At 40.6% G+C, this 24,439-nt stretch overlaps 2 non-coding genes across 2 annotated transcripts; both read right to left on the bottom strand.

Moving 5' to 3' along the window:
* Positions 1-8,306: 8,306 nt before the first annotated feature.
* On the bottom strand, positions 8,307-8,414 carry LOC112724657 (small nucleolar RNA R71). Its single transcript, XR_003163811.1, has one exon. It is a non-coding gene; the product is annotated as a small nucleolar RNA R71 (small nucleolar RNA).
* Positions 8,415-21,293: 12,879 nt separating this feature from the next.
* LOC112725577 (small nucleolar RNA R71) lies at positions 21,294-21,401 on the bottom strand. The gene has a single exon (XR_003164677.1). It is a non-coding gene; the product is annotated as a small nucleolar RNA R71 (small nucleolar RNA).
* Positions 21,402-24,439: the final 3,038 nt, after the last annotated feature.

Raw genomic sequence — 24,439 nt, 5'->3', positions numbered from 1 at the left:
TTTGGGCGTTCAACGCCAGAAATGGCCACCCACTGGGCGTTGAACGCCAGGAATGGCAGCAACTGGGCGCTGAACGCCCAGGAGATCAGCATTTGGGCGCTGAACGCCCAAAACAGGCAGTGTTTGGGCGTTCAAACGCCAGGAGGACAGGGAGGAGCCAAATCCAGTAATCCCACACGTATTTCCATTCTAATTTATAATTTTATGATTCAATACATGATTTTATTTACATAAACATGTCAAGAACCCTGATTTCTAAAAATCCTACCCTCAGAATATCAAATGTATCTTAATTCATAAGCGCACACCCTCTTTGCAAAATCAATCCAACTCTTTTCAAATCTTTTCCAAAAACAAATCTATCTTTTTCACCCTAAAATCTTTTCAATATCTTTTTCATATTATCTTTTTCAAAAACCCATATTTATCTTTTCAAAATCAAACTATATCTTCTATCTTATCTTTTTCAACTCAATCTTTTTATCTTATCTCTTCCAATTTTTCGAAAATCCACCACTCCACCCCTTTAAATTGGGTTCGGCCTCCCCCCTCCTCCATCAACAAGTGCACCTCGATCTCCTTCTATCCCTCTCCTTTCTTTTCTTTTGCTTGAGGACAAGCAAACCTCTAAGTTTGGTGTGTTTATCCGAGATCACTAAGATCATGGCTCCCAAAGGAAAACAATCCACTCCAAGAGGCAAGAAAGAGAGCGTTCCAAAACTACTTTGGAATCAAGGGAAGTTCTTATCTAAAGAACATTCAGACCATTATCTTAAAGTAATGGGTCTGAGATCAATGATCCCGGAAGTGAGATTCGATCTGAAAGAAGATGAATATCCGGAGATCCAGGAGCAAATTCGAATCAGGAACTGGGAAGTCCTAGCTAATCCTGAAACGAAAGTAGGAAGGAACATGGTCCAGGAGTTCTATGCTAATATGTGGCAGACTGACAAGCAAAGACTATCTGAAACAGCCTGCTACGAATTTCGGACCATGGTCAGGGGAAAGATTGTTCATACCACCCCTGACAAGATCAGAGAGATATTAAAGCTACCGCAGCTAAAGGATGATCCAGACTCCTTCAACAGGAGGATGATGAGAGCAGACATTGGCCTGGATAAGATTCTAGAGGACATCTGTATCCCTGGAGCCAGGTGGACCACCAACACAAAGGGCATCCCAAATCAACTCAAGAGGGAGGATCTCAAACCAGTTGCCAGAGGATGGCTGGACTTCATTGGGCATTCTCTGTTGCCCACCAGCAACCGTTCTGAAGTCACAGTTAAAAGAGCAGTGATGATTCATTGCATCATGATGGGAAAAGAAGTGGAGGTTCATCAGCTGATTTCAACAGAGCTCTATAAGATTGCTAACAAAAATTCAAGAGAGGCCAGGTTGGCTTATCCAAGCGTGATTTCTCTGCTCTGCAAGGACGCTGGAGTCAAGATGGGAATAACTGAATATATCCTAATTGAAAAGTCAATCACCAAAGCATCAATGGAGAGACAACAAGCATAGGAGGAACATATCAAGAAGAGAGCACAGGAATTCCTCCCAGAGATTCCTCAAGCGGAATATTGGGAATATCTTGAGACGTCTGTCACCAAGATACAGGAAGCTATGGAGCAAATAATAAAACAACAGAAGGAACACAGTCAAATGCTGACCCATATGCTTAAAGAACAAGAGGAGCAGGGACGTGACTTAAGGGAACTGAAGCGCCAAAAGTCTTCTGTGATACCAAGCCTCCCAAGGATCAGAGGAACTCCCATACCCCAGAATAAAGGTTGTTAATTTCCAATTTCTGCCTTAACTCTGTGACAGTGTCCTTATAAAAAGTTTACCTTAGAAGTCATATAATAGTAATTAGTATCTATTTGATTTTATCTCCAATTAAGCTATAGTTTATTTTTCTCATCATCATTAAACATGAATAAAATAGTAGATCTTTTGAATAAGAAGCAATAAAATTTCGAGTTTAAATAAAACAAATTCTAATTGGTTAAATGTGGTGGCAATGCTTTCTGTCTTCTGAATGAATGCTTGAACAGTGCATATGTCTTTTGAATTTGTTGTTTAAGACTGTTAAATATGTTGGCTCTTGAAAGAATAATGAACATGAGACATGTTATTGATAATCTGAAAAATCATAAAAATGATTCTTGAAGCAAGAAAAAGCAGCAAAGAACAAAGCTTGCAGAAAAAAAAAAAAGCAAGCAGAAAAAGCCAATAACCCTTAAAACCAAAAGGCAAGGGCAATTAAAAAGGATCCCAAGGCTTTGAGCATCAGTGGATAGGAGGGCCTAAAGGACTGAAATCCTGGTCTAAGCGGCTAAACCAAGCTGTCCCTAACCATGTGCTTGTGGCGTGCAGGTGTCAAGTGAAAACTTGAGATTGAGCGGTTAAAGTCAAGGTCCAAAGCAAAAAAAGAGTGTGCTTAAGAACTCTGGACACCTCTAATTGGGGACTTTAGCAAAGCTGAGTCACAATCTGAAAAGGTTCACCCAGTTATGTGTTTGTGGCATTTATGTATCCGGTAGTAATACTGGAAAACAAAGTGCTTAGGGCCACGGCCAAGACTCATAAAGAAGCTGTGTTCAAGAATCATCACACTGAACTAAGAGAATCAATAACACTATCTGAATTCTGAGTTCCTATAGATGCCAATCACTCTGAGCTTCAATGGATAAGTGAGATGCCAAACTGTTCAGAAGCAAAAGCTACTAGTCCGCTCATCTAATCAGAATCTGAGCTTCAATCAAAACTCTGAGATATTATTGCTTCTCAACCTATTAGTCTTCTATTTATTTGTCTAGTTGCTTGAGGACAAGCAACAGTTTAAGTTGGTGTTGTGATGAGCGGAATATTATATATATAAAATAGGGATAGAGATACTTATGTAATCATTGATAGGAATTTCAGATAAGCGATGAGATGCTTTTCATTCTAACCTCTGCTTTCTGCTATCTTCATCCAATCAGTCTACTCCTTTCATGGCTGGCTTTATGAAGGGCATCACGTTGTCAGTGCTACATTCCTCTCAGTGAATAAATGCTCACGCACCTGTCACGGCACGCTATTCATCTGCGTTCTCGATCATGCTGGAATGGATTCACCCTCCTTGCGTCTGTCACTACGCCAACAATCGCGAGTTGAAGCTCGTCACAGTCATTCATCATTGAATCCTACTCGGAATACCACAGACAAGTTTAGACTTTCCGGATTCTCTGAATGCGCATCATTCTAGCTTACGCCACGAGATTCTGGTTAGGAGATCTAAGAGATACTCATTCTAGCTATTCATGTAGAACAGAAGTGTTTGTCAGGCACGCGTTCATAGGAGAATGGTGATGAGCGTCACACTTAATCATCACCTTCATCACGTTCTTGGGTGCGAATGGATATCTAGAAGCGAATAAGATGAATTGAATAGAAACAGTAGTACTGCATTAATCTTTGAGGACAGCAGAGCTCCACCTTAATCTATGGAGTGTAGAATCTACCGTTGAAATCATAAGTGAAGTCCAGCATGCGAGATGGCCAGCCCTAAACGTGATCAATAGTTCCTAAGATGACTATGGAATAAACTGAGACCAAGATGCTAATACAATGTGAGGTCCTATTTATAATAAACTGCTACTAGGTTACATGAGTAAGTATTGATGTATAATCCACTTCCGGGCCACTTGGTGTGTGTTGGCTGAGCTAAGTGTTGCACGTGCAGAGGCCATTGTGGAGTTGAACGCCAGTTTCTGTGCCAGTTTGGGCGTCAACTCTGGTTTTGGATCCTTTTCTGGCGCTGGACGCCAGATTTGGGCAGAAGGCTGGTGTTGAACGCCAGTTTACGTCGTCAATTCTTGGCCAAAGTATGGACTATTATATATTGCTGGAAAGCCTGGATGTCTACTTCCAACGCAATTGAAGCGCGCCATTTCGAGTTCTGTAGCTCCAGAAATCACTTTGAGTGCAGGAGGTCAGAATCCAACAGCATCAGCAGTCCTTTTCAACCTCTGAATCTGATTTCTGCTCAAGTCCTCAATTTCAGCCAGAAAATACCTGAAATCACAGAAAAACACACAAACTCATAGTAAAGTCCAGAAATGTGAATTTAACATAAAACTAATGAAACATCCCTAAAAGTAACTAGATCCTACTAAAACATACTAAAACAATGTCAAAAGCGTATAAATTATCCGTCATCACGGATAATTTATACGCTTTTTGACATTGTTTTTAGTATGTTTTTAGTAGGATCTAGTTACTTTTAGGGATGTTTCATTAGTTTTTATGTTAAATTCACATTTCTGGACTTTACTATGAGTTTGTGTGTTTTTCTGTGATTTCAGGTATTTTCTGGCTGAAATTGAGGGACTTGAGCAGAAATCAGATTCAGAGGTTGAAAAAGGACTGCTGATGCTGTTGGATTCTGACCTCCCTGCACTCAAAGTGGATTTTCTGGAGCTACAGAACTCGAAATGGCGCGCTTCCAATTGCGTTGGAAAGTAGACATCCAGGGTTTCCAGCAATATTAATAGTCCATACTTTGGCCAAGAATTGACGACGTAAACTGGCGTTCAACGCCAGCCTTCTCCCAAATCTGGCGTCCAGCGCCAGAAAAGGATCCAAAACCAGAGTTGAACGCCCAAACTGGCATAGAAACTGGCGTTCAACTCCACAAATGGCCTCTGCACGTGCAACACTCAGGCTCAGCCCAAACACACACCAAGTGGGCCCAGAAAGTGGATTTATGCATCAATTACTTACTCATGTAAACCCTAGTGACTAGTTTATTATAAATAGGACCTTTACTATTGTATTAGCTCTTTTGGACCATCTTTGGATCTATTGTATTGATCCTGTGATCTCGTTTAGGGGCTGGCCATCTCGGCCATGCTTGGACCTTTCACTTATGTATTTTAACGGTAGAGTTTCTACACTCCATAGATTAAGGTGTGGAGCTCTGCTGTTCCTCAAAGATTAATGCAAAGTACTATTGTTCTCTATTCAATTCTTCTTATTTCGCTTCTAAGATATCCATTCGCACCCAAGAACGTGATGAAGGTGATGATTATGTGTGACACTCATCATCCTTCTCCCTAGAATGCGTGCCTGACAAACACTTCTGTTCTACATGAATTAAGCTAGAATGAATATCTCTTAGATCTCCTAACCAGAATCTTCGTGGCGTAAGCTAGAATGATGGCGGCATTCAAGAGAATCCGGAAGGTCTAAACCTTGTCTGTGGTATTCCGAGTAGGATTCAATGATTGAATGACTGTGACGAGCTCCTAACTCGCGATTGAGGGCGTTAGTGACAGACGCAAAAGGAGGTAATCCTATTCCAGCATGATCGAGAACGACAGATGAATAGCCGTGCCGTGACAGGGTGCGTGAGCATATTATTCACTGAGAGGAGGGGATGTAGCCAGCCTGACAGGCATGGATTGGGATGCCGAAGTAGCCTTGACATGGTGTACATAAAGCCAGCCATGGAAAGGAGTAGACTGATTGGATGAAGATAGCAGGAAAGCAGAGGTTCAGAGGAACGAAAAGCATCTCCATTCGCTTATCTGAAATTCTACCAATGATTTACATAAGTATCTCTATCCCTATTCTATTATTATTCGAAAATATCTTATCACTTTATATCTGCCTGACTGAGATTTACAAGGTGACCATAGCTTGCTTCATACCAACAATCTCCGTGGGATTCGACCCTTACTCACGTAAGGTATTACTTGGACGACCCAGTGCACTTGCTGGTTAGTTGTATCGAAGTTGTGACAATTATGAATTAAGATCAGAGCACCAAGTTTTCGAACATGGAGATCACAATTTCGTGCACCAAGTTTTTGGCGCCGTTGCCGGGGATTGTTCGTGTTTGGACAACTGACGGTTCATCTTGTTGCTCAGATTAGGTAATTTTCTTTTTATTTTACTTTCAAAAATTTTTTCAAAAATATTTCAAAAATTTTCTCATTTGTTTTCAAAAAAATAAAAATGTTTTCAAAAAATTTTATTCAAAATTTTTAAGAATGAATTCTAGTGTTTCATGATGATTTGTTGAATCCTGGCTGGCTGTAAGCCATGTCTAATCTTTTGGACTGGGGTTTCAACTTACCATCACAAAAGAAGAGATTCTCACACACTTAGTTGTTCTATACTTGAAAAGTATCCATATCTGCTGAAGCTTGGCTGGCCATTGGCCATGTCTAGTGTTTTGGACTGGAGCTTTCATTGAAAGCTTGGCTGGCTAGTGAGCCATGTCTAATTCCTGGACTGAAGCTTTAGACTAACATGGCAAGATTCCTGGAATTCATATTAAAAATTTTGGAATCCTTATTTTTCTTTTTCAATACTATTTTCGAAAAAAAAAATCCAAAAAAATTAGAAAATCATAAAAATAAAAAATATTTTGTGTTTCTTATTTGAGTCTTGAGTCATATTATAAGTTTGGTGTCAATTGCATATGCATCTTGCATTTTTTCGAAAATATCATGCATTCATAGTGTTCTTCATGATCTTCAAGTTGTTCTTGGTAAGTCTTCTTGTTTGATCTTGATGATTTTTTGTTTTGTGTCTTTTCATGTTTATCATATGCATTCTTGAATTCTTAGTGCCTAAGCATTAAAGAATTCTAAGTTTGGTGTCTTGCATGTTTTCTTTGCATTAAAAATTTTTCAAAAATATGTTCTTGATGTTCATCATGACATTCAAAGTGTTCTTGGTGTTCATCTTGACATTCATAGCATTCTTGCATGCATTCATTGTTTTGATCTAAAATTTCATGCATGGCATAATTTTCATGTTTTTCATAAAAATTTCAAAAATAAAAAAAAATATCTTTCCCTTTTTCTCTCATCAAATTCGAAAATTTGGATTGACTTTTTCAAAAATTTTAAAATCAAATTGTTTCTTATGAGTCAAATCAAATTTTCAATTTGAAAATCTTATCTTTTTCAAAATCTTTTTCAAAAATCAAATCTTTTTCAAAATTCTTAGTTATTTTCGAAAATTTCAAAAATATTTTTCAAAAATCTTTTTCTTATTTTTATACTAAATTTTCGAAAATAACATAATCAATTAATGTTTTGATTCAAATATTTGAAGTTTGTTACTTGCTTGTTAAGAAAGATTCAAACTTTAAGTTCTAGAATCATATCTTGTGATTTCTTATGAATCAAGTCATTAATTGTGATTTTAAAAATCAAATCTTTTTCAAAACTAATTTCAATCATATCTTTTCAAAAATATCTTCTTATCTTATCTTTTTCAAAAATATCTTTTCAAAATATCTTTTCTAACTTCCTAACTTCTTATCTTCTTAAAAATTTGTTTCAACTAACTAACTAACTTTTTGTTTGTTTCTTAACTTTTTCAAAACTACCTAACTAACTCTCTCTCTCTAATTTTCGAAAATATCTTCCCTCTTTTTCAAAATTTCTTTTTAATTAACTAATTATTTTTATTTTCTATTTTTTTCAAAAATTTTCGAAAATTACTAACATTTTTCAAAAACCATTTTCGAAAATCACTAACTCTTTTTCAAAATAATTTTCGAAAATTATTCCCTCCCTCTCTCTCATCCTATTCTATTTATTCATTCATTAACTAACATCTCTTCCTCACATCATCACCAAATTCGAACCCCCTCTTCTATCTGTGTTTGAATTTCTTCCTCTTTTCTTCTACTCACATAAGGGATCCCTATACTGTGGTATAAAGGATCTCCATTATTATTATTATTTTTCTGTGCCTTCTTCTTTGTCATATGAGCAGGAGCAAGGATAAGAGCATTCTTGTGGAAGCAGATCCAGAACCTGAAAGGACTCTGAAGAGAAAATTAAGAGAAGCTAAAATACAACAATCCAGAGATAACCTTTCAGAAATTTTCGAACACGCTGAGGAGATGGCAGCCGAAAATAATAATAATGTAAGGAAGATGCTTGGTGACTTTACTGCACCTAATTCCAATTTACATGGAAGAAGCATCTCCATTCCTGCCATTGGAGCAAACAACTTTGAAATGAAACCTCAATTAGTTTCTCTGATGCAGCAGAACTGCAAGTTTCATGGACTTCCATCTGAAGATCCTTTTCAGTTCTTAACTGAATTCTTGTAGATATGTGATACTGTTAAGACTAATGGAGTAGATCCTGAAGTCTACAGGCTCATGCTTTTCCCCTTTTGCTGTAAGAGACAGAGCTAGATTATGGTTGGATTCTCAACCTAAAGACAGCCTGAACTCTTGGGATAAGCTGGTCACGGCTTTCTTAGCCAAGTACTTTCCTCCTCAAAAGCTGAGCAAGCTTAGAGCTGATGTTCAAACCTTCAGACAGAAAGAAGGTGAATCCCTCTATGAAGCTTGGGAAAGATACAAACAGTTGACCAAAAAGTGTCCTTCTGACATGCTTTCAGAATGGACCATCCTGGATATATTCTATGATGGTTTATCTGAGCTATCAAAGATGTCACTGGACACTTCTGCAGGTGGATTCATTCACCTAAAGAAAATGCCTGCAGAAGCTCAAGAACTCATTGACATGGTTGCTAATAACCAGTTCATGTACACTTCTAAAAGGAATCCTGTGAATAATGGGACGCCTATGAAGAAGGGAGTTCTTGAAGTTGATACTCTGAATGCCATATTGGCTCAGAACAAAATATTGACTCAGCAAGTCAATATGATCTCTCAGAGTCTGCATGGAATGCAAGCTGCATCCAACAGTACTCAAGAGGCATCTTCTGAAGAAGAAGCCTATGATCCTGAGAACCCTGCAATAGCAGAGGTAAATTACTTAGGTGAACCTTATGGAAACACCTATAACTCAACATGGAGAAATCATCCAAATTTCTCATGGAAGGATCAAAAGCCTCAACAAGGCTTTAATAATGGTGGAAGAAACAGGTTTAGCAATAGCAAGCCTTTTCCATCATCAACTCAGCAACAGACAGAGAACTCTGAACAAAATGCTTCTAATTTAGCAAATCTAGTCTCTGATCTATCTAAGGCCACTGTAAGTTTCATGAATGAAACAAGGTCTTCCATTAGAAATCTGGAAGCACAAGTGGGCCAGCTGAGTAAAAGGATCACTGAAATCCCTCCTAGTACTCTCCCAAGTAATACAGAAGAGAATCCAAAAGGAGAGTGCAAGGCCATTGACATAAGCGCCATGGCCGAACCTCTGAGGAGAGGAGAGGACGTGAATCCCAAGGAGGAAGACCTCCTGGGACGTCCAGTGATCAATAAGGAGCTTCCCTCTGAGGAACCAAAGGACTCTGAGGCTCATCTAGAGACCATAGAGATTCCATTGAACCTCCTTATGCCCTTCATGAGCTCTGATGAGTATTCCTCTTCTGAAGATAATGAGGATGTCACTGAAGAGCAAACTGCCAAGTTTCTTGGTGCAATCATGAAGCTGAATGCCAAATTATTTGGCATTGATACATGGGAAGTTGAACCTCCCTTGTTCATCAATGAACTAAGTGATCTGGATCAACTGACATTGCCTCAGAAGAGACAGGATCCTGGAAAGTTCATAATCCCTTGTACCATAGGCACCATGATCTTTAAGGCTCTGTGTGACCTTGGTTCAGGGATAAATCTCATGCCCCTCTCTGTAATAGAGAAACTGGGAATCTATGGAGTGCAAGCTGCTAAAATCTCACTAGAGATGGCAGACAGCTCAAGAAAACAGGTTTATGGACAAGTAGAAGATGTATTAGTAAAGGTTGAGGGCCTTTACATCCCTGCTGATTTCATAGTCCTGGATACTGGAAAGGAAGAGGATGAATCCATCATCCTAGGAAGACCTTTCCTGGCCACAGCAAGAGCTGTGATTGATGTTGACAGAGGTGAAATATTCCATCAATGGAATGAGAACTCCCTTGTATTCAAAACTCAAGGATCTCCCTCTGCAACCATGGAGAGGAAGCAGAAAAAGCTTCTCTCCAAGCAGAGTCAACCAGCGCCCCCACAGTCAAACTCTAAGTTTGGTGTTGGGAGGCCACAACCAAACTCTAAGTTTGGTGTTGAACTCCCATATCCAAACTCTAAGTTTGGTGTTGGAAAGTTTCAACAAAGCTCTGCACATCTGTGAGGCTCCATGAGAGCCCACTGTCAAGCTATTGACATTAAAGAAGCGCTTGTTGGGAGGCAACCCAATGTTTATCTAATTCTTATTTTTATTGTTTTTCATGTTTTCTTAGGTTCATGATCATGTGGAGTCACAAAATAAGGAGAAAAATTGAAAACGGAATCAAAAACAGCAGAAGAAAAATCACACCCTGGAGGAGCATCTGTCTGGCGTTCAGCGCCAGAACAGAGCATGGTTCTGGCGCTGAACGCCCAAAATGGGCAGCTTCTGAGCGCTGAACGCCAGAACAGGCATGGTTCTGGCGTTCAACGCCAGAAATGGCACACAGATGGGCGTTGAACGCCCAAAATGGCCACCAACCTGGCGCTGAACGCCCAGAGTTGGATACAAAGGCATTTTTACATGCCTAATGGGTGCAGGGATGTAAATACCTTGACACCTCAGGATCTGTGGACCCCACAGGATCCACTCAGGATCTGTGGACCCCACAGGATCCCCACCTACCTCCACTCACTTCTTCTCACCACTCTCTTTCACACAACCCCATAAACACTCTTCCCCATAAACCTACCTCATAAACTCCACCTACCTTCAAAATTCAAAACCAATTTCCCACCCAAACCCACCCATATGGCCGAACCAATACCCCCTTCCCTTCCCTATATAAAGCCCTCCATTCTTCACCAAATTCACACAACACAACACCTCTATACCCTTCTTGGCCGAACCACATCACCCTTTCCCTCTCCATATTTCTTCTTCTTCTTCTTCATCTATTCTTTTGTTTATTGCTCGAGGGCGAGCAATATTCTAAGTTTGGTATGGTAAAAGCATAAGCTTTTTGTTTTTCCATTACCATTGATGGCACCTAAGACCGGAGAATCCTCTAGAAGAGGGAAAGGGAAGACAAAAGCTTCCACATCCGAGTCATGGGAGATGGAAAGATTCATCTCCAAAGCCCATCAAGACCACTTCTATGATGTTGTGGCCAAGAAGAAGGTGATCCCTGAGGTCCCTTTTAAACTCAAAAGAAATGAGTATCCGGAGATCCGACATGAAATTCAAAGAAGAGGTTGGGAAGTTCTAACAAATCCCATCCAACAAGTCGGCATCCTAATGGTTCAAGAGTTCTATGCCAATGCATGGATCACCAAGAACCATGATCAAAGTAAGAACCCGGATCCAAAGAACTATGTTACAATGGTTCGGGGGAAATACTTAGATTTTAGTCCGGAAAATGTGAGGTCGGCGTTCAACTTGCCATACATGGAAGAGAACGCACGCCCCTACACAAGAAGGGTCAACTTTGATCAAAGGTTGGACCAAGTCCTTATGGACATATGTGTAGAAGGAGCTCAATGGAAGATTGACTCCAAAGGCAAGCCGGTTCAACAAAGAAGATTGGACCTCAAGCCTGTGGCTAGAGGATGGTTGGAGTTTATTCAATGCTCAATCATTCCCACTAGCAACCGGTCTGAAGTTACTATAGACCGGGCCATCATGATCCATAGCATCATGATTGGAGAAGAGGTGGAAGTTCATGAGATTATACCTCAAGAACTCTACAAGGTGGCTGACAAGTCCTCCACCATGGCAAGGTTAGCCTTTCCTCACCTCATTTGCCACCTATGCAATTCAGCTGGGATTGACATAGAGGGAGATATCCTCATCAAAGAGGACAAGCCCATCACTAAGAAAAAGATGGAGCAAGCAAGAGAGCCCATTCATGGAGCTCAAGAGGCGCAAGAAGCTCACTTCCATGAGATCCCTGAGATGCCTCAAATGCACTTCCCTCCACATAACTATTGGGAGCAAATCAACACCTCCCTAGGAGAATTGAGTTCCAATATGGGACAACTAAGGGTGGAACATCAAGAGCACTCCATCATGCTTCATGAAATAAGATAAGATCAAAAAGCAATGAGGGAGGAGCAACAAAGACAAGCAAGAGACATAGAAGAGCTCAAGGACATCATTGGTTCCTCAAGAAGGAAACGCCACCATCACTAAGGTGGATTCATTCCTTGTTCTTGCTTTCTCTGTTTTTCGTTTTCTATATTATGTGCTTATCTATGTTTGTGCCTTCATTACATGATCATTAGTAGTTAGTAACTTTGTCTTAAAGATATGAATGTCCTATGAATCCATCACCTCTCTTAAAAGAAAAATGTTTTAATTCAAAAGAACAAGAAGTACATGAGTTTCGAATTTATCCTTGAACTTAGCTTAATTATATTGAAGTGGTGACAATGCTTCTTGTTTTCTGAATGTATGCTTGAACATTGCATATGTCTTTTGAAGTTGTTGTTTAAGAATGTTAAATATGTTGGCTCTTGAAAGAATGATGACTAGGAGACATGTTATTTGATAATCTGAAAAATCATAAAAATGATTCTTGAAGCAAGAAAAAGCAGCAAAGAACAAAGCTTGCAGAAAAAAAAAAAGAGAGAGAAAAAGAAAAAGCAAGCAGAAAAAGCCAATAACCCTTAAAACTAAAAGGCAAGGGCAAATAAAAAGGATCCCAAGGCTTTGAGCATCAGTGGATAGGAGGGCCTAAAGGAATAAAATCCTGGTCTAAGCGGCTAAACCAAGCTGTCCCTAACCATGTGCTTGTGGCATGTAGGTGTCAAGTGAAAACTTGAGACTGAGTGGTTAAAGTCAAGGTCCAAAGCAAAAACAAAGAGTGTGCTTAAGAACCCTGGACACCTCTAATTGGGGACTCTAGCAAAGCTGAGTCACAATCTGAAAAGGTTCACCCAATTATGTGTCTGTGGCATTTATGTATCCGGTGGTAATACTGGAAAACAAAGTGCTTAGGGCCACGGCCAAGACTCATAAAGAAGCTGTGTTCAAGAATCATCATACTGAACTAGGAGAATCAATAATACTATCTGAACTCTGAGTTCCTATAGATGCCAATCATTCTAAACTTCAATGGATAAAGTGAGATGCCAAAACTATTCAAGAGGCAAAAAGCTATAAGTCCCGCTCATATGATTGGAGCTCTGTTTCATTGATAGTTTGGAATTTATAGTATATTCTCTTCTTTTTATCCTATTTGATTTTCAGTTGCTTGGGGACAAGCAACAATTTAAGTTTGGTGTTGTGATGAGCGGATAATTTATACGCTTTTTGGCATTGTTTTTAGTATGTTTTTAGTAGGATCTAGTCACTTTTAGGGATGTCCTCATTAGTTTTTATGTTAAATTCACATTTCTGGACTTTACTATGAGTTTGTGTGTTTTTTTGTGATTTCAGGTATTTTCTGGCTGAAATTGAGGGACTTGAGCAGAAATCAGATTCAGAGGTTGAAAAAGGACTGCTGATGCTGTTGGATTCTGACCTCCCTGCACTCAAAGTGGATTTTCTGGAGCTACAGAACTCGAAATGGCGCGCTTCCAATTGCGTTGGAAAGTAGACATCCAGGGCTTTCCAGCAATATATAATAGTCCATACTTTGGCCAAAAATTGACGACGTAAACTGGCGTTCAACGCCAGCCTTCTGCCCAAATCTGGCGTCCAGCGCCAGAAAAGGATCCAAAACCAGAGTTGAACGCCCAAACTGGCACAGAAACTGGCGTTCAACTCCACAAATGGCCTCTGCACGTGAAACACTCAGGCTCAGCCCAAACACACACCAAGTGGGCCCAGGAAGTGGATTTATGCATCAATTACTTACTCATGTAAACCCTAGTGACTAGTTTATTATAAATAGGACCTTTTACTAATCTTTTGGATTATCTTTGGATTACCTTATGATCCTTTGATCACGTTTTAGGGGGCTGGCCATCTCGGCCATGCCTGGACCTTCACTTATGTATTTTCAACGGTAGAGTTTCTACACTCCATAGATTAAGGTGTGGAGCTCTGCTGTTCCTCAAAGATTAATGCAAAGTACTACTATTTTCTATTCAATTCTTCTTATTTCTCTTCTAAGATATCCATTCGCACCCAAGAACGTGATGAACGTGATGATTATGTGTGACGCTCATCATCCTTCTCCCTTATGAACGCGTGCCTGACAAACACTTCTGTTCTACATGAATTAAGCTAGAATGAGTATCTCTTAGATCTCCTAACCAGAATCTTCGTGGCGTAAGCTAGAATGATGGCGGCATTCAAGAGAATCCGGAAAGTCTAAACCTTGTCCGTGGTATTCCGAGTAGGATTCAATGATTGAATGACTGTGACGAGCTCCTAACTCGCGATTGCAGGGCGTTTGTGACAAACGCAAAAGGATAGTAAATCCTATTCCAGCATGATCGAGAACCGACAGATGAATAGCCGTGCCGTGATAGGGTGCGTGAGCATATTATTCACTGAGAGGATAAGATGAAGCCATTGACAAGGGTGATGCCTCCAGACGATTAGCCGTGCCGTGACAGGGCATTGGATCATTTTCCCGAGAGATGACCGAAAGTAGCCATTGACAGTGGTGATGTATCACATAAAGCCAGCCATGGAAAGGAGTAAGACTGATTGGATGAAGATAGCAGGAAAGCAGAGGTTCAGAGGAACGAAAAGCATCTCCATTCGCTTATCTGAAATTCCTGCCAATGAATCTACATAAGTATCTCTATCCCTTTTATTGTTTATTTTAATCTAATAAAGTATCATGTTTAAATCCACCTGACTGAGATTTGCAAGGTGACCATAGCTTGCTTCATACCAACAATCTCCGTGGGATTTGACCCTTACTCACGTAAGGTATTACTTGGACGACCCAGTGCACTTGCTGGTTAGTTGTATCGAAGTTGTGACAATTATGAATTAAGATCAAAGCACCAAGCTTTGGAGCCATTACCAGGGATTGTTCGAGCCTGGACATCACAATTTCGTGCACCAAGTTTTTGGCGCCGTTGCCGGGGTTTAGGGTTTAGGGTTTTTGGCGCCGTTTGTATCCTATTTTGCTTCATCTTGGCTTTTTTTTTACTCTGCCATGGTTCGGTATGGAATTCGCCACAAGGTGGCCACTCCATATCATCCACAAACCAATGGGCAGGCTGAAGTCTCTAACAGAGAATTAAAGAGAATCCTGGAACGGACAGTAAATACCCGTAGAAAGGATTGGGCAAGGAGCTTGGATGATGCTCTGTGGGCTTACAGAACAGCATTCAAGACCCCTATAGGGACCTCTCCATACCAGCTCGTGTATGGTAAGGCATGCCACTTGCCCGTGGAACTGGAACATAAGGCCTACTGGGCAACCAGATTCCTAAACTTAGATGCCAAATTAGTAGGAGAAAAACGATTGCTCCAGCTAAATGAGCTAGAGGAATTCAGATTCACAGCTTTCGAAAATGCCAAGCTTTATAAAGAAAAATAAAAAAAAATGGCATGACAGAAAGCTGTCATCTAGAATCTTTGAATCAGGACAGAAGGTCCTGTTGTTTAACTCTAGACTCAGGCTATTCCCCGGGAAACTGAAATCCCGGTGGAGGGGACCATACGTGATTACAAGTGTGTCACCATATGGTTATGTGGAGCTTCAAGATATTGATTCTGATAAGAAGTTCATTGTCAATGGACAGAGAATCAAGCATTATCTTGAAGGAAACACTGAGCAAGAATGCTCAAGGCTGAAGCTAGATTAAAAGCTCAGCAAGGTCCAGCTAAAGACAATAAAGAAGCGCTTGCTGGGAGGCAACCCAGCCATGGGGCAACAATCCTCTAAGCATTTTGCCCTATTTCTATCTTTATTTTTTATATAGAGTTCATTGACAACAAGGTAAATAATCATTTACAGAAGACCTCGGCACACAAAACAGAGTAAAAGAGCTCAATGGCAAGAAAACGCCAGTAAAGGGGCATTTTGGGCGTTCAGCGCCCAAAATGGGCATCCACTGGGCGCTGAACGCCATTAATGGTAGCATTTGGGCGTTCAACGCCAGAAATGGCCACCCACTGGGCGTTGAACGCCAGGAATGGCAGCAACTGGGTGCTGAACGCCCAGGAGATCAGCATTTGGGCGCTGAACGCCCAAAACAGGCAGTGTTTGGGCGTTCAAATGCCAGGAGGACAGGGAGGAGCCAAATCCAGTAATCCCACACGTATTTCCATTCTAATTTATAATTTTATGATTCAATACATGATTTTATTTACATAAACATGTCAAGAACCCTGATTTCTAAAAATCCTACCCTCAGAATATCAAATGTATCTTAATTCATAAGCACACACCCTCTTTGCAAAATCAATCCAACTCTTTTCAAATCTTTTCCAAAAACAAATCTATCTTTTTCACCCTAAAATCTTTTCAATATCTTTTTCATATTATCTTTTTCAAAAACCCATATTTATCTTTTTCAAAAATCTATCCTATCTTTTCAAAATCAAACTATATCTTCTATCTTATCTTTTTCAACTCAATCTTTTTATCTTATCTCTTCCAATTTTTCGAAAATCCACCCCCCACCCCTTTAAATTGGGTTCGGCCTCCCCCCTCCTCCATCAACAAGTGCACCTCGATCTCCTTCTATCCCTCTCCTTTCTTTTCTTTTGCTTGAGGACAAGCAAACCTCTAAGTTTGGTGTGTTTATCCGAGATCACTAAGATCATGGCTCCCAAAGGAAAACAATCCACTCCAAGAGGCAAGAAAGAGAGCGTTCCAAAACCACTTTGGAATCAAGGGAAGTTCTTATCTAAAGAACATTCAGACCATTATCTTAAAGTAATGGGTCTGAGATCAGTGATCCCGGAAGTGAGATTTGATCTGAAAGAAGATGAATATCCGGAGATCCAGGAGCAAATTCGAATCAGGAACTGGGAAGTCCTAGCTAATCCTGAAATGAAAGTAGGAAGGAACATGGTCCAGGAGTTCTATGCTAATATGTGGCAGACTGACAAGCAAAGACTATCTGGAACAGCCTGCTACGAATTTCGGACCATGGTCAGGGGAAAGATTGTTCATACCACCCCTGACAAGATCAGAGAGATATTAAAGCTACCGCAGCTAAAGGATGATCCAAACTCCTTCAACAGGAGGATGATGAGAGCAGACATTGGCCTGGATAAGATTCTAGAGGACATCTGTATCCCTAAAGCCAGATGGACCACCAACACAAAGGGCATCCCAAATCAACTCAAGAGGGAGGATCTCAAACCAGTTGCCAGAGGATGGCTGGACTTCATTGGGCGTTCTCTGTTGCCCACCAGCAACCGTTCTGAAGTCACAGTTAAAAGAGCAGTGATGATTCATTGCATCATGATGGGAAAAGAAGTGGAGGTTCATCAGCTGATTTCAACAGAGCTCTATAAGATTGCTAACAAAAATTCAAGAGAGGCCAGGTTGGCTTATCCAAGCGTGATTTCTCTGCTCTGCAAGGACGCTGGAGTCAAGATGGGAATAACTGAATATATCCTAATTGAAAAGTCAATCACCAAAGCATCAATGGAGAGACAACAAGCACAGGAGGAACATATCAAGAAGAGAGCACAGGAATTCCTCCCAGAGATTCCTCAAGCGGAATATTGGGAATATCTTGAGACGTCTGTCACCAAGATACAGGAAGCTATGGAGCAAATAATAAAACAACAGAAGGAACACAGTCAAATGCTGACCCATATGCTTAAAGAACAAGAGGAGTAGGGACGTGACTTAAGGGAACTGAAGCGCCAAAAGTCTTCTGTGATACCAAGCCTCCCAAGGATCAGAGGAACTCCCATACCCCCAGAATAAAGGTTGTTAATTTCCAATTTCTGCCTTAACTCTGTGACAGTGTCCTTATAAAAAGTTTACCTTAGAAGTCATATAATAGTAATTAGTATCTATTTGATTTTATCTCCAATTAAGCTATAGTTTATTTTTCTCATCATCATTAAACATGAATAAAATAGTAGATCTTTTGAATAAGAAGCAATAAAATTTCGAGTTTAAATAAAACAAATTCTAATTGGTTAAATGTGGTGGCAATGCTTTCTGTCTTCTGAATGAATGCTTGAACAGTGCATATGTCTTTTGAATTTGTTGTTTAAGAGTGTTAAATATGTTGGCTCTTGAAAGAATAATGAACATGAGACATGTTATTGATAATCTGAAAAATCATAAAAATGATTCTTGAAGCAAGAAAAAGCAGCAAAGAACAAAGCTTGCAGAAAAAAAAAAAAAAAGCAAGCAGAAAAAGCCAATAACCCTTAAAACCAAAAGGCAAGGGCAATTAAAAAGGATCCCAAGGCTTTGAGCATCAGTGGATAGGAGGGCCTAAAGGACTGAAATCCTGGTCTAAGCGGCTAAACCAAGCTGTCCCTAACCATGTGCTTGTGGCGTGCAGGTGTCAAGTGAAAACTTGAGACTGAGCGGTTAAAGTCAAGGTCCAAAGCAAAAAAAAGAGTGTGCTTAAGAACTCTGGACACCTCTAATTGGGGACTTCAGCAAAGCTGAGTCACAATCTGAAAAGGTTCACCCAGTTATGTGTCTGTGGCATTTATGTATCCGGTAGTAATACTGGAAAACAAAGTGCTTAGGGCCACGGCCAAGACTCATAAAGAAGCTGTGTTCAAGAATCATCACACTGAACTAAGAGAATCAATAACACTATCTGAATTCTGAGTTCCTATAGATGCCAATCACTCTGAGCTTCAATGGATAAAGTGAGATGCCAAAACTGTTCAGAAGCAAAAAGCTACTAGTCCCGCTCATCTAATCAGAATCTGAGCTTCAATCAAAAACTCTGAGATATTATTGCTTCTCAACCTATTAGTCTTCTATTTTATTTGTCTAGTTGCTTGAGGACAAGCAACAGTTTAAGTTTGGTGTTGTGATGAGCGGATATTTTATACGCTTTTTGGGGATAATTTCATATAGTTTAGAGTATGTTTTAGTTAGTTTTTAGTCTATTTCTAGTAGTTTTTAGGAAAAATTCATATTTCTGGACTTTACTATGAGTTGTGTGTTTTTCTGTAATTTCAGGTATTTTTCTGGCTGAAATTGAAGGAGCTGAGCAAAATTCTGATTCAGGCTGAAAAAGGACTGCTAATGCTGTTGGATTCTGACCTCCCTGCACTCAAATTGGATTTTCTGGAGCTACAGAACTCGAAATGGCATGCTTCCAATTGCATTGGAAAGTAGACATCCAGGGCTTTCCAGCAATATATAATAGTCCATACTTTGCACAAGGATAGAGGACGTAAACTGGCGTTCAACGCCAGTTCTCTGCCCAATTCTGGCGTCCAGCGCCAGAATAGGATCAAAAACTGGAGTTGAACGCCCAAACTGGCATAAAAACTGGCGTTCAACTCCACAAATGGCCTCTGCACGTGACTCACTCAAATCTCAGCCCCAGCACACACCAAGTGGGCCCCAGAAGTGGACCTCTGCATCATCCATCATAGTCCACTCATATTTTGTAACCCTAGGCTACTAGTTTAGTATTTAAACAACTTTTAGAGACTTATTTTGTACCTCATGAGATTTCAGATCTAAACTTTGTATTCTCTGACGGCATGAGTCTCTAAACCCCATTGTTGGGGGTGAGGAGCTCTGCTGTGTCTCAATGAATTAATGCAAGTATTTCTGTTTTCCATTCAAACACGCTTGTTCCTATCTAAGATGTTCATTCGCGCTTAACTGTGATGAAGGTGATGATCCGTGACATTCATCACCTTCCTCAAACCATGAACGCGTGCCTGACAACCACCTCCGTTCTATATACGATTGAATGAGTATCTCTTAGATTCCTTAATCAGAATCTCCGTGGTATAAGCTAGAACTGATGGCAGCATTCATGAGAATCCGGAAAGTCTAAACCTTGTCTGTGGTATTCCGAGTAGGATTCAAGGATTGAATGACTGTGACGAGCTTCAAACTCCTGAAGGCTGGGCGTTAGTGACAGACGCAAAAGGATAGTAAATCCTATTCCAACCGGATCGAGAACCAACCGGTGATTAGCCGTGCTGTGACAGAGCGCGTGAGCGTAGTTTTCACTGGAAGGATGGAAGGTAGCCATTGACAACGGTGATCCACCAACACATAGCTTGCCATAGGGGGACGTGCGTGCGTGAATCAGAAGACAGAGGAAAGCAGAGATTCAGAGGACAAAGCATCTCCAAAACTCCAACATATTCTCCATTACTGTATAACAAGTAACCTTTAATCCATGCTCTATTGTTTATTCGCAATTCAACTGATAAACATAATTGACTTCCTGACTAAGATTTACAAGATAACCATAGATTGCTTCAAACCAACAATCTCCGTGGGATTCGACCCTTACTCACGTGAGGTATTACTTGGACGACCCAGTGCACTTGTTGGTTAGTGGTACGCGTTGTGAAAAGTGTGATTCACAATTCGTGCACCAAGTTTTTGTATGAATGTTCTTTAAATTATGAATGAATTACTAATTATTTTTAATTTTTATTTCAAAAAAAAAAATTTCGAAAAAAATACTAAACATTTTTCAAAAACTATTTTCAAAAATCACTAACTCTTTTTCAAAATAATTTTCGAAAATTATCCCTCCCCCATCCTATTCTATTTATTCATTCATATCCTAACATCTCATCTCACATCTCTTCCATCCGTACAGTTGTGTTTCTTCCTTTACATCACATTCTTTGTCTCCCCTTCTTTTCTTCCACTCACAAAGGGATCCCTATACTGTGGTATAAAGGATCTCTATTATTATTATTATTATTATTTTTCTGTGCCTTCTTCTTTGTCATATGAGCAGGAGCAAGGATAAGAACATTCTTGTGGAAGCAGATCCAGAACCTGAAAGGACTCTGAAGAGAAAATTAAGAGAAGCTAAAATACAACAATCCAGAGATAACCTTTCAGAAATTTTCGAACAGGAAGAGAAGATGGCAGCCGAAAATAATAATAATGTAAGGAAGATGCTTGGTGACTTTACTGCACCTAATTCCAATCTACATGGAAGAAGCATCTCCATTCCTGCCATTGGAGCAAACAACTTTGAACTGAAACCTCAATTAGTTTCTCTGATGCAGCAGAACTGCAAGTTTCATGGACTTCCATCTGAAGATCCTTTTCAGTTCTTAACTGAATTCTTGCAGATATGTGATACTGTTAAGACTAATGGAGTAGATCCTGAAGTCTACAGGCTCATGCTTTTCCCTTTTGCTGTAAGAGACAGAGCTAGATTATGGTTGGATTCTCAACCCAAAGACAGCCTGAACTCTTAGGATAAGCTGGTCACGGCTTTCTTAGCCAAGTACTTTCCTCCTCAAAAGCTGAGCAAGCTTAGAGCTGATGTTCAAACCTTCAGACAGAAAGAAGGTGAATCTCTCTATGAAGCTTGGGAAAGATACAAACAGTTGACCAAAAAGTGTCCTTCTGACATGCTTTCAGAATGGACCATCCTGGATATATTCTATGATGGTTTATCTGAGCTATCAAAAATGTCACTGGACACTTCTGCAGGTGGATCCATTCACCTAAAGAAAACGCCTGCAGAAGCTCAAGAACTCATTGACATGGTTGCTAATAACCAGTTCATGTACACTTCTGAAAGGAATCCTGTGAGTAATGGGACGCCTATGAAGAAGGGAGTTCTTGAAGTTGATACTCTGAATGCCATATTGGCTCAGAACAAAATATTGACTCAGCAAGTCAATATGATTTCTCAGAGTCTGCATGGAATGCAAGCTGCATCCAACAGTACTCAAGAGGCATCTTCTGAAGAAGAAGCCTATGATCCTGAGAACCCTGCAATAGCAGAGGTAAATTACTTAGGTGAACCTTATGGAAACACCTATAACTCAACATGGAGAAATCATCCAAATTTCTCATGGAAGGATCAAAAGCCCCAACAAGGCTTTAATAATGGTGGAAGAAACAGGTTTAGCAATAGCAAGCCTTTTTCATCATCAACTCAGCAACAGACAGAGAACTCTGAACAAAATGCTTCTAATTTAGCAAATCTAGTCTCTGATCTATCTAAGGCCACTGTAAGTTTCATGAATGAAACAAGGTCTTCCATTAGAAATCTGGAAGCACAAGTGGGCCAGCTGAGTAAAAGGATCACTGAAATCCCTCCTAGTACTCTCCCAAGCAATACAGAAGAGAACCCAAAAGGAGAGTGCAAGGCCATTGACATAAGCGCCATGGCCGAACCTCTGAGGAGAGGAGAGGACGTGAATCCCAAGGAGGAGGACCTCCTGGGACGTCCAGTGATCAATAAGGAGCTTCCCTCTGAGGAGCCAAAGGACTCTGAGGCTTATCTAGAGACCATAGAGATTCCATTGAACCTCCTTATGCCCTTCATGAGCTCTGATGAGTATTCCTCTTCTGAAGAGAATGAGGATGTTACTGAAGAGCAAACTGCCAAGTTTCTTGGTGCAATCATGAAGCTGAATGCCAAATTGTTTGGCATTGATACTTGGGAAGTTGATCCTCCCTTGTTCATCAATGAACTAAGTGATCTGGATCAACTGACATTGCCTCAGAAGAGACAGGATCCTGGAAAGTTCATAATACCCTGCACCATAGGCACCATGATCTTTAAAGCTCTGTGTGACCTTGGTTCAGGGATAAACCTCATGCCCCTCTCTGTAATAGAAAATCTGGGAATCTATGGGGTGCAAGCTGCTAAAATCTCACTAGAGATAGCAGACAGCTCAAGAAGACAGGCTTATGGACAAGTAGAAGATGTATTAGTAAAGGTTGAGGGCCTTTACATACTTACTGATTTCATAGTCCTGGATACTGGAAAGGAAGAGGATGAATCCATCATCCTAGGAAGACCTTTCCTGGCCACAGCAAGAGCTGTGATTGATGTTGACAAAGGTGAAATAGTCCTTCAATGGAATGAGAACTCCCTTGTATTCAAAACTCAAGGATCTCCCTCTGCAACTATGGAAAGGAAGCTTGAAAAGCTTCTCTCAAAGCAGAGTCAACCAGAGCCCCCACAGTCAAACTCTAAGTTTGGTGTTGGAGAGTCTCAACAAAGCTCTGCACATCTGTGAGGCTCCATGAGAGCCCACTGTCAAGCTATTGACATTAAAGAAGCGCTTGTTGGGAGGCAACCCAATGTTTATCTAATTCTTATTTTTATGTTTTCTTAGGTTCATGATCATGTGGAGTCACAAAATAAATATAAAAATTGAAAACGGAATCAAAAACAGCAGAAGAAAAATCACACCCTGGAGGAGCATCTGTCTGGCGTTCAGCGCCAGAACAGAGCATGGTTCTGGCGCTGAACGCCCAAAATGGGCAGCTTCTGGGCGCTGAACGCCAGAACAGGCATGGTTCTGGCGTTCAACGCCAGAAATGGCACACAGATGGGCATTGAACGCCCAAAATGGCCACCAACCTGGCGCTGAACGCCCAGAGTTGGATACAAAGGCATTTTTACATGCCTAATGGGTGCAGGGATGTAAATCCTTGAACACCTCAGGATCTGTGGACCCCACAGGATCCACTTAGGATCTGTGGACCCCACAGGATCCCCACCTACCTCCACTCACTTCTTCTCGCCACTCTCTTTCACACAACCCCATAAACACTCTTACCCAAAAACCCTTCACCAATCACCTCAAACTCTCTTCCCCATCACCTCTTCACCACTCACATCCACCCACTCCTCCCAATAAACCTACCTCATAAACTCCACCTACCTTCAAAATTCAAAACCAATTTCCCACCCAAACCCACCCATATGGCCGAACCTTAACCCCCCCTCCATTCCCTATATAAAGACCTCCATTCTTCACCAACTTCACACAACACACCCCTCTACACTCTCCTTAGCCGAAACCACATCTCCCTCTCCCTTTCCATATTTCTTCTTCTTCTTCTTCTATTCTTTTGTTTATTGCTCGAGGGCGAGCAATATTCTAAGTTTGGTGTGGTAAAAGCATAGCTTTTTTTGTTTTTCCATTACCATTGATGGCACCCAAGACCGGAGAATCCTCTAGAAGAGGGAAAGGGAAGACAAAAGCTTCCACATCCGAGTCATGGGAGATGGAAAGATTCATCTCCAAAGCCCATGAAGACCACTTCTATGATGTTGTGGCCAAGAAGAAGGTGATCCCTGAGGTCCCTTTTAAACTCAAAAGAAATGAGTATCCGGAGATCCGACATGAAATTCAAAGAAGAGGTTGGGAAGTTCTAACAAATCCCATCCAACAAGTCGGCATCCTAATGGTTCAAGAGTTCTATGCCAATTCATGGATCACCAAGAACCATGATCAAAGTAAGAACCCGGATCCAAAGAACTATGTTACAATGGTTCGGGGGAAATACTTAGATTTTAGTCCGGAGAATGTGAGGTTGGCGTTCAACTTGCCATACATGGAAGAGAACGCACGCCCCTACACAAGGAGAGTCAACTTTGATCAAAGGTTGGACCAAGTCCTTATGGACATATGTGTAGAAGGAGCTC

The sequence above is a fragment of the Arachis hypogaea genome, chromosome 11 (assembly GCF_003086295.3).
Source record: "Arachis hypogaea cultivar Tifrunner chromosome 11, arahy.Tifrunner.gnm2.J5K5, whole genome shotgun sequence".
Classification (NCBI taxonomy): domain Eukaryota; kingdom Viridiplantae; phylum Streptophyta; class Magnoliopsida; order Fabales; family Fabaceae; genus Arachis; species Arachis hypogaea.
Note: the sequence above shows the minus strand (reverse complement) of the source record. Positions and strands in the feature narration are given on the sequence as shown.